The sequence below is a fragment of the Bos taurus genome, chromosome 5 (assembly GCF_002263795.3).
Source record: "Bos taurus isolate L1 Dominette 01449 registration number 42190680 breed Hereford chromosome 5, ARS-UCD2.0, whole genome shotgun sequence".
Lineage (NCBI taxonomy): Eukaryota > Metazoa > Chordata > Mammalia > Artiodactyla > Bovidae > Bos > Bos taurus.
The window spans coordinates 58,332,185-58,343,708 of record NC_037332.1 but is presented as its reverse complement, the minus strand read 5'-3'; positions in this window follow the sequence as shown (position 1 = coordinate 58,343,708).

Below are 11,524 nucleotides of genomic sequence, written 5' to 3'. Positions count from 1 at the left end.
AAACCTTGAGTTTGTGTTTTTTTCCAGTTTACACAAACATCAGCTGATCTTAGCTGGCTAGGTTTATAGGACTGTCTCACAGCTGATTGAGTCTTGCTGTCAAATAGGGCCTCATTCTCATACTTAGAACCGAACAACTCCTTATTAAGATAAATGAACCCTCTTCCAGATGATGTTTTATCACTTAGCTAACACTGGTTCACATGGTAAGATCACAAGGCCTTAGGGGAGAGAGTGGAAGAAAGCAAGGCCTCTGGATTCCTAGGCACACTATGCCTTCTACCGCACACATTCTATTAGCCAAGGAAGTCATAGGACCAGTCAACATTCAAGGAAGAAAAACAAAATCACCTGTGCTTGGAAGGAACTAGGGGCACACACTGCAGAGGGTATAAACAGCAAGAAAAGAGGTAGCCATTTTGGGTACCCTGTTTTCTGTAGACACTATGCTTCCCTTAAATGTCATGAATTTCCTATTTATTTTGTCTCAAGTTTACTATTATGTGTTTAGTGTGTATATGAATCTATGGAAAGCCAATGGTGATTAGTTTTGCTTTGTTTAAAAAAAAAAGCTGAATAAATACCTTAGAAAACACTAAAGAATAACCTTTTACAGAGGAGACATCTATAACAACTGAAGGAATTCTTTGATCTGAATGAAATTGATCACTTTTACTGTGATGTTTGTCATATCCGGAAGATCTCTTGCTCAGACGTGTGACTGATAGAACAGATGTTTATTTTGTGTGCTGTGCTGACCTTCATCATCAATTCATGTGTGTAGTTCTTTCCTATATTTATAGCATCAACACTATTCTAAGATTTCCCTCTGCCCAGCAAAGGAAGAAGGACTTCTCCACTTGTTATTCCCACATGATTGTTGTCTTCATCACTTATGCTAGTTGCATCTTTATTTATGTGATGTCTTCATCCAAGAATAAGGTAGTTATTAATAAAGTAATTTTTCTCCTTATTAGTTCCATTTCACCAATGTTAAATCCCTTTATTTAACACACTGAGAAACAAGCAAGTAAACGAAGTTTTTCTTAACTCAATTAGAAACACTGCACTCATCTCAAAGACATAAAAGAAAAAGGAGTCAATGAATCCAACTAATAGGAAGGGTGAATCGTCACAAAACCTGAATTCTGATACTATTTGTATCTACACAATTTATTCTCCAGTCACAATGGCTTTCTCGATTTCTCTTTAAACTTGCTTACTGGGAACCCTGACTGTTCCATCTATTGTTGTTCAATCGCTTAGTCATGTCCAACTCTTTGTGAACCCATGAACTGTACTCTGCCAGGCTCCACCATCCATGGCATTTTCCAGGCAAGGATACTGGAGTGGGTTGCCATTTTCTTCTCCAGGGGATCTTCCCAATCCAGGGATTAAACCCAGGTCTCCCATACTGCAGGCACACTCTGTACCCTCTAAGTCACCAGGGAAGCCCCAACCTATTCCATTTCCTCTTTTGAACTATCTTTTCAGCAGACAGATTTCAGACTCCTTGAAGTCATTTATCAAAAGGATCTGTCCAAGGTAGTGGGGGTAGTTCTGGTTTTTTAGCACTGCCTACCTGGAAATGAGACTAATCAAGATTTTCTTACTGGGGTATTAAAAATCATGTTTTCAATACCTTTATAATAAAACTGGTATTTTCATATTCATTTACCAGCTAGTTGACTCAGAACTCAAGCAAAAGATAAGAGTGGAATTCCTAGAGATCCCATAATCCCAACAGTGCCAAAGGGAGACCCAGACACTTTTATGTTATATGTTATTACACCTTGGGGCAAATTTGTTAGTACACTCAAAATTCTAACATATAAGTGGAACTTGCCTTAGAAATTCCTCTTCTGATAATATAAACTAAGGAAATAAAGGAGGTTTATATAAAATATTTAATATGAAATTGTCTAAGAGTTAAATATGAGAGGGCTTCCCTGATGGCTCAGATGGTAAAGAATCTGCCTGCAATGTAGGAGACCCAGGCTCCATCCCTGAGTAGGAAAGATTCTCTGGAGACAGGAATGGCTACCCACTCCAGTATTTTTGCCTGGAGAATTCCATGGGCTGAGAAGCCTGGTAGACTACAATCCAAAGGTCACAAATCGTTGGAAATGACTGAGAAACTAACACTTCTTTAAAAAAGGACAAGCTTTATTAAATAATGATTTATCCATTAAAAAATATAATGCAGAAGTGATAATGAAAATATGTACTTTACCACATAAATACTTAGTTATTGAATTAGAAAAGGGTCATATGTATACAACTTTCATTCAGTTCATTTCAGTTCAGTTGCTCAGTTGTGTCTGACTCTTTGTGACCCCATGGACTGCAGCACACCAGGCCACCCTGTCCATCACCAACTCCTGGAGTTTACTCAAGCTCATGTCCATTGAGTCAGTGATGTTATCCAACCATCTCATCCTCTGCTGTCCCCTTCTCCTCCCACCTTCAAACTTCCCCAGAATCAGGGTCTTTTCAAATGAATCAGCTCTTTGCATCAGGTGGCCAAAGTATTGGAGTTTCAGCTTCAACATCAGTCTTTCCAATGGATATTCACTACTGATTTCCTTTAGGATGGACTGGTTGGATCTCCTTGCAGTCCAAGGGACTCTCAAGCATCTTCTTCAACACCACAGTTCAAAAGCATCGATTCTTCAGCACTCCGATTTCTTTATAGTCCACCTCTCACGTTTATACATGACTACTGGAAAAACCATAGTGTTGACTAGAAAAACCTTTGTTGGCAAAGTAATGTGCTGTCTAGGTTGGTCATGAGTTATATTCCAAGGAGCTAAGCATCTTTTCATTTCAGGGTTGTGGTCACCATCTGTAGTAATTTTAGGGCCAAAAAAATAAATTCTGTCACTCGTTTCACTGTTTCCCCATCTATTTGCAATGAAGTAATGGGACCAAATGCCATGATCTTAGTTTTCTGAATGTTGAGCTTTAAGCCAACTTTTTCACTCTCCTCTTTCACTTTCATCAAGAGGCTCTTTATTTCTTCTTTACTTTCTGGCATAATGGTGGTGTCATCTACATCTCTGAGGTTATTGATACTTCTCCTGGCAATCTTGATTCCAGTGTGTGCTTCATCCAGCCCAGCATTTCTCATGATGTACTCTGCATATAAGTTAAATAAGTAGGGTGACAATATATAGCCTTGAAGTACTCCTTTTCCTATTTGAAACCAGTCTGTTGTTTCATGTCTAGCTATAATGGTTGCTTCCTGACCTGCATACAGATTTCTCAAAAGGCAGGTCAGATGATCTAGTATTCCCATCTCTTGAAGAATTTTCCACAGTTTGTTGTGATCTACACAGTCAAAGGCTTTGATGTAGTCAATAAAGCAGAAGCAGATGATTTTCTGGAACTCACTTGCTTTTTCAATGATCCAACAGATGTTGACAATTTGATCTCTGGTTCCTCTGCCTTTTCTAAAACCAGCTTGAACATCTGGAAGTTCACAGCTCATGTACTGGTGAAGTCTAGCTTGCAGAACTTTGAGCATTACTTTACTAGCGTGTGAGATGAGTGCAATTGTGCGGTAGTTTGAGCATTCTTTGACATTGCCTTTCTTTGGGATTGGAATGAAAACTGACCTTTTCCAGTGCTGTGACCACTGCTGAGTTTTCCAAATTTGCTGACATATTGAGTGCAGCACTTTCACAGCATCATCTTTTAGGATTTGAAATAGCTCAGCTGGAATTCCATCACCTCCACTAACTTCGTTCATAATGATGCTTCCTAAGGCCCACTTGACTTCACATTCCAGGATGTTTGGCTCTAGGTGAGTGACCACAACATTGTGATTATCTGGATTATGAAGATCTTTTTTGTATAGCTCTGTATTCTTGCCACCTCTTCTTAATATCTTCTGCTTCTGTTAGGTCCATACCATTTCTGTCCTTTATTGAGCCCATCTTTGCATGAAATGTTCCCTTGGTATCTCTAATTTTCTTGAAGAGATCTCTAGTCTTTCCCGTTCTAGTGTTTTCCTCTATTTCTTTACACTGATTACTAAGGAAGGCATTCTTGCCTCTCCTTGCTATTCTTTGGAACTCTGCATTCAAATGGGTATATCTTTCCTTTTCTCCTTTGCTTTAGGCAATGGTAACCCACTCCAATACTCTCGTCTGGAAAATCCCGTGGTCAGAGGAGCCTGGTAGGCTGCAGTCCATGGGGTCGCGAAGAGTCGGACACGAGTGAAGTTGCTCAACTTCACTTTCACATTTCCCTTTCATGCATTGGAAAGGAAATGTCAACCTACTCCAGTGTTCTTGCCTGGAGAATCCCAGGGCTGGGGGAGCCTGGTGGGCTGCCATGGATGGGGTCGTATAGAGTCGGACACGACAGAAGGGACTTAGCAGTAACAGTAGCAGTCTCTTCTTTTCACAGCTATTTGTAAGGCCTCCTCAGACAGCCATTTTGCACTTTTGCATTTTTTTCAGGTGCATATGTAAACATACAAATGTAAATATTTTCACATTGAAAACATAGACATAAAGCAACCTTGTTGTGTTTTCTTAACACTTTGTTATCTGTGGATTCAAGAGTCTCTTTGCATCAGAAAATTACAGTTTTGCACTTGGAATGTGTCTAATAAAGTCATTGCATTCTACAGTTTCCAAAGACCCACTTCCCATTGCTGCCTCTGTCAGGTGTTTTGTCAAAATTTACTGCATATTATGTTCATTAGTCATGTTTGAGCTTTAGTCAGTAAGGACTCTATATTTATCCAAACATCGGGCTCCTGTACATCCATAAGAGTCTGAGATAATAAAGCATTCATTACATTCACTGTGAAAAATCTGCTCTTGTTGAGAGAAATCAGAAATTATCACTATCAAATCTTCTCAGAATCACTTTATATTCTCAGACACTTAAAATAAATTATTTTTAATTTCAGCTTTAAGTTATAAGACATTGTTTTCTACGTCTAAGTGGAAAAGAATCTTAATGAGGGTCAGTTGGCAACTCAGAGAGTACTATCCACTGCACAATACTGTCTGTGAATGTGTATGTCCTCATGAAAGGGGCATTTGTGCATACATTTGAGACCATTTATATGTTTGATTTCATCTTGGGGATGATGAAAATTACACAGTCAACTGAAGCCATAATCTTCCATTAGAATAAGTATTAATATGTTCTTCTTTGGTAACCACTTTCTTTCTTCATTCACCATTCATGTTCCTTGATTTGTGAAACCTATCAGACATATATACGTAAACTCAAGGATGGCATTACATTAATTTGTATAGATCCAAAAAGAAGAAAAGAAGAAAAGGAAATGGCTACACACTCCAGTATTTTTGCCTAGAGAATCCCATAGGCAGAGGGACCTAGCAGGCTACAGTCTATGGGGTCATAAGAGTCGGACATAACTTAACTACTAAACCATGATCAAAAAGCAAATAATTATTTCTAATGATACTTGGTCACAGAAAAAGGAAATTTGAAAGGATTAGTCTCATTCAAAATATATACATCCATTAGAGATGGGTCAGATATCTCTTCACTCTTTTTATTCTTAGTATCTACAGCATAACCAGCCATATCATAGGTTCTTCAATTCAGTTCAGTTCAGTCCCTCAGTCGTCTCCGAATCTTTGTGACCCCATGAATTGCAGCATGCCAGGCCTCCCTGTCCACCACCATATCCAGGAGTTTACCCAAACTCATGTCCATCGAGTAGGTGATGCCATCCAGCCATCTCATCCTCTCTTGTCCTCTTTTCCTCCTGCTGTCAACATTTCCCAGCATCAGGGTCATTTCCAATGAGTCAACACTTCACATAAGATGGCCAAAGTATTGGAGTTTCAGCTTCAGCATCAGTCCTTCCAAAGTAATCCCAGGGCTGATCTCCTTTAGAATAGACTGGTTGGATCTCCTTACAGTCCAAGGGACTCTCAAGAGTCTTCTCCAACACCACAGTTCAAAAGCATCAATTTTTCGGCACTCAGCTTTCTTCACAGTCCAACTCTCACATTTATACATGACCACTGGAAAAACGACAGCCTTGACTAGACGAACCTTTGATGGCAAAGTAATATCTCTGCTTTTGAATATGCTATCTAGGTTGGTCGTAACTTTCCTTCCAAGGAGTAAGCGTCTTTTAATTTCATGGCTGCAATTACCATCTGTAGTGATTTTGGAGCCCCAAAAACTTAGGTCTGACACTGCTTCCACTGTTTCCCCATCTATTTCCCATGAAGTGATGGGACCAGATGGAATGATCTTCGTTTTCTGAATGTTGAGCTTTAAGCAAAATTTTTAACTCTCCTCTTTCATTTTCATCAAGAGGCTTTTTAGTTCCTCTTCACTTTCTTCCATAAGGGTGGTGTCATCTGAGGTTACTGATATTTCTCCCAGCAATCTTGATTCCAGCTTGTGCTTCTTCCAGCCCAACGTTTCTCATGATGTACTCTGCATAGAAGTTAAATAAGCAGGGTGACAATATACAGCCTTGACGTACTCCTTTTCCTGTTTGGAACCAGTCTGTTGTTGCATGTCCAGTTCTAACTGTTGCTTCCTGACCTGCATATAGGTTTATCTAGAGGCAGGTCAGATGGTCTGGTATTCCCATCTCTTGAAGAATTTTCCACAGTTTATTGTGATCCACACTGTCAAAGGTTTTGGCATAGTCAATAAAGCAGTAACAGATGTTTTTCTGGAACTCTCTTGCTTTTTCCATCATCCAGCAGATGTTGGCAATTTGATCTCTGGTTCCTCTGCCTTTTCTAAAACCAGCTTGAACATCTGGAAGTTCACAGTTCACGTATTGATGAAGCTTGGCTTGGAGAATTTTGAGCATTACTTTACTAGCATGTGAGATGAGTGCAATTATGCGGTAGTTTGAGCATTCTTTGGCATTGCCGTTTTTTGGGATTGGAATGAAAACTGACCTTTTCCAGCGCTGTGACCACTGCTGAGTTTTCCAAATTTGCTGGCATATTGAGTGCAGCACTTTCACAGCATCATCTTTCAGGATTTGGAATAGCTCAACTGGAATTCCATCACCTCCACTAGCTTTGTTCGTAGTGATGCTTTCTAAGGTCCACTTGACTTCACATTCCAGGATGTCTGGCTCTAGGTCAGTGATTACACCATTGTGATTATCTGGGTAGTGAAGATCTTTTTTGTACAGTTCTTCTGTGTATTCTTGCCACCTCTTCTTAATATATTCTGCTTCTGTTAGGTCCATGCCATTTCTGCCCTTTATTGAGCTCATCTTTACATGAAATGTTCCCTTGGTATCTCTAATTTTCGTGAAGAGATCTCTAGTCTTTCCCATTCTGTTGTTTCCCTCTATTTGTTTGCATTGATCGCTGAGGAAGGCTTTCTTATCTCTTCTTGCTATTCTTTGGAACTCTGCATTCAGATGTTTATATCTTTCCTTTTCTCCTTTGCTTTTCACTTCTCTTCTTTTCACAGCTATTTGTAAGGCCTCCCCAGACAGCCATTTTGCTTTTTTGCATTTCTTTTCCATGGGGATGGTCTTGATCCCTGTCTCCCAGAAAGTGTCACAAACCTCCATCCATAGTTCATCAGGCACTCTCTCTATCAGATCTAGTCCCTTAAATCTATTTCTCACTTTCACTGTATAATCATAAGGGATTTGATTTCGGTCATACCTGAATGGTCTAGAGGTTTTCCCTCATTTCTTCAACTTAAGTCTGAATTTGGCAATAAGGAGTTCATGATCTGAGCCACAGTCAGCTCCCGGTCTTGTTTTTGCTGACTGTATAGAGCTTCTCCGTCTTTGGCTGCAAAGAATATAATCAATTCTATTTTGGTGTTGACCATCTGGTGATGTCCATGTGTAAAGTCTTCTCTTGTGTTGTTGGAAGAGGGTGTTTGCTGTGACCAGTGTGTTCTCTTGGCAAAACTCTATTAGCCTGTCCCTGCTTCATTCCATATTCCAAGGCCAAATTTGCCTGTACTCCAGGTGTTTCTGGACTTCCTACTTTTACATTCCAGTCCCCTATAATGAAAAGGACATATATTTTGGGTGTTAGTTCTAAAAGGTCTTTAGGTCTTCATAGAACCGTTCAACTTCAGCTTCTTCAGCGTTATTGGTTGGGGCATAGGATTTGATTTACCGTGATATTGAATGGTTTGCCTTGGAAATGAACAGAGATCATTCTGTCGTTTTTGAGATTGCATCCAAGTACTGCATTTCGGACTCTTTTGTTGACCATGATGGCTACTCCATTTCTTCTAAGGGATTCTTACCCACAGTAGTAGATATAATGGTCATCTGAGTTAAATTCCCCCATTCCAGTCCATTTCAGTTCACTGATTCCTAGAATGTTGATGTGCACTCTTGCCATCTCCTGTTTGACCACTCCCAATTTGCCTTGATTCATGGACCTGACATTCCAGATTCCTATGCAATATTGCTCTTTACAGCATCAAACCTTGCTTCTATCACCAGTCACATCCACGGGTGGGTATTGTTTTTGCTTTGGCCCCATCCCTTCATTCTTTCTGGAGTTATTTCTCCACTGATCTCCAGTATCATATGGGCACCTACCGACACTGGGAGTTCCTCTGTCAGTATCCTATCATTTTGCTTTTCATATTGTTCATGTGGTTCTCGAGGCAAGAATACTGAAGTGGTTTGCTATTCCCTTCTCCAGTGGACCACATTCTGTCAGATCTTTCCACCATGACCCGCCCGTCCTGGGTGACACCACAGGGCATGGCTTAGTTTCATTGAGTTAGACAAGACTGATGTTCATGTGATCAGATTGGCTAGTTTTCTGTGATTTTGGTTTCAGTGTGTCTGTCCTCTGATGCCCTCTCACAACACCTATCATCTTACTTGGATTTCTCTTACCTTAGACTTGGGGTGTCTCTTCACGGCTGCTCCAGCAAAGCACAGCTGCTGCTCCTTACCTTGGATGAGAGATATCTCCTCACAGACACCCCTCCTGATCTTTAACATGGAGTAGCTCCTCTTGGCCCTCCTGCGCCCATGCAGCCACTGCTCCTTGGAGGTTGGGTTGCTCCTCTTGGCCGCCTGCCCTGACCTCAGGCATGCTATGACCAACCTAGACAGCATATTAGAAAGTGGAGACATTACTTGCTGACAAAGGTCCGTATAGGCAAAGCTATTTTTTTTCCAGTAGTCATGTATAGATGTAAGACTTGGACCATAATAAAGGCTGAGCACCAAAGATTTGATGCTTTCAAAGTGTGGTGCTGAAGAAGACTCTTGGGAGCCCCTTGGACAGAGGAGATCAAACCAGTCAATCATAAAGGGAATCAACCTTGAATATTCATTGAAAGGACTGATGCTGAAGCTGAAACTGCAATGTTTTGGCCGCCTGAAGTGAAGAGTCAACCTATTAGAAAAGACCTTAATACTGAGAAAGATTGAGGGCCAGAAGTGAAGGGGGCAACACAGGACAAGATGGTTGGATGGCACCTTTTTTTTTTTTAATTTTTTTATTTTTAGAATTTACAATATTGTATTAGTTTTGCCAAATATAGAAATGAATCCACCACTGGTATACCTGTGTTCCCCATCCTGAACACTCCTCCCTCCTCCCTCCCCATACCTTCCCTCTGGGTCGTCCCAGTGCACCAGCCCCAAGCATCCAACATCGTGCATCGAACCTGGACTGGCGACTCGTTTCATGCATGATATTATACATGTTTCAATGCCATTCTCCCAAATATCCCCACCCTCTCCCTCTCCCACAGAGTCCATAAGACTGATCTATACATCAGTGTCACTTCTGCTGTCTTGTACACAGGTTTATTGTTACCATCTTTCTAAATTCCATATATATGCGTTAGTATACTCTATTGGTGTTTTTCTTTCTGGCTTACTTCACTCTGTATAATAGGTTCCAGTTTCATCCACCTCATTAGAACTGATTCAAATGTATTCTTTTTAATGGCTGAGTAATACTCCATTGTGTATATGTACCATAGCTTTCTTATCCATTCATCTGCTGATGGGCATCTAGGTTGCGTCCATGTCCTGGCTATTATAAACAGTGCTGCAATGAACATTGGGGTACACGTGTCTCTTTCCCTTCTGGTTTCCTCAGTGTGTATGCCCAGCAGTGGGATTGCTGGATCATAAGGCAGTTCTATTTCCAGTTTTTTTAAGGAATCTCCACACTGTTCTCCATAGTGGCTGTACTAGTTTGCATTCCCACCAACAGTGTAAGAGGGTTCCCTTTTCTCCACACCCTCTCCAGCATTTATTGCTTGTGGACTTTTGGATTGCAGCCATTCTGACTGGCGTGAAATGGTACCTCATAGTGGTTAGGATTTGCATTTCTCTGATAATGAGTGATGTTGAGCATCTTTTCATGTGTTTGTTAGCCATCTGTATGTCTTCTTTGGAGAAATGTCTATTTAGTTCTTTGGCCCATTTTTTGATTGGGTCATTTATTTTTCTGGAGTTGAGCTGTAGCAGTTGCTTGTATATTTTTGAGATTAGTTTTTTGTCAGTTGCTTCATTTGCTATTATTTTCTCCCATCTTGAAGGCTGTCTTTTCACCTTGCTAATAGTTTCCTTTGTTGTGCAGAAGCTTTTAAGTTTAATTAGGTCTCATTTGTTTATTTTTGCTTTTATTTCCAATATTCTGGGAGGTGGTTCATAGAGGATCCTGCTGTGATGTATGTCGGAGAGTGTTTTGCCTATGGTCTCCTCTAGGAGTTTTATAGTTTCTGGTCTTACATTTAGATCTTTAATCCATCTTGACTTTATTTTTGTGTATGGTGTTAGAAAGTGTTCTAGTTTCATTCTTTTACAAGTGGTTGACCAGTTTTCCCAGCACCACTTGTTAAAGAGATTGTCTTTAATCCATTGTATATTCTTGCCTCCTTTGTCAAAGATAAGGTGTCCATATGTGCGTGGATTTATCTCTGGGCTTTCTATTTTGTTCCACTGATCAATATTTCTGTCTTTGTGCCAGTACCATACTGTCTTGATAACTGTGGCTTTGTAATAGAGCCTGAAGTCAGGTAGGTTGATTCCTCCAGTTCCATTCTTCTTTCTCAAGATAGCTTTGGCTATTCGAGGTTTTTTGTATTTCCATACAAATTGTGAAATTATTTATTCTAGCTCTGTGAAAAATACCATTGGTAGCTTTATAGGGATTGCATTGAATCTATAAATTGCTTTGGGTAGTATACTCATTTTCACTATATTGATTCTTTCCATCCATGAACGTGGTATATTTCTCCATCTATTAGTGTCCTCTTTGATTTTTTCACCAGTGTTTTATAGTTTTCTATATATAGGTCTTTAGTTTCTTTAGGTAGATATATTCCTAAGTATTTTATTCTTTCCGTTGCAATGGTGAATGGAATTGTTTCCTTAATTTCTCTTTCTGTTTTCTCATTATTAGTGTATAAGAATGCAAGGAATTTCTGTGTGTTGATTTTATATCCTGCAACTTTACTATAATCATTGATTAGTTCTAGTAATTTTCTGGTGGAGTCTTTAGGGTTTTCTGTGTAGAGGATCATGTCATCTGCA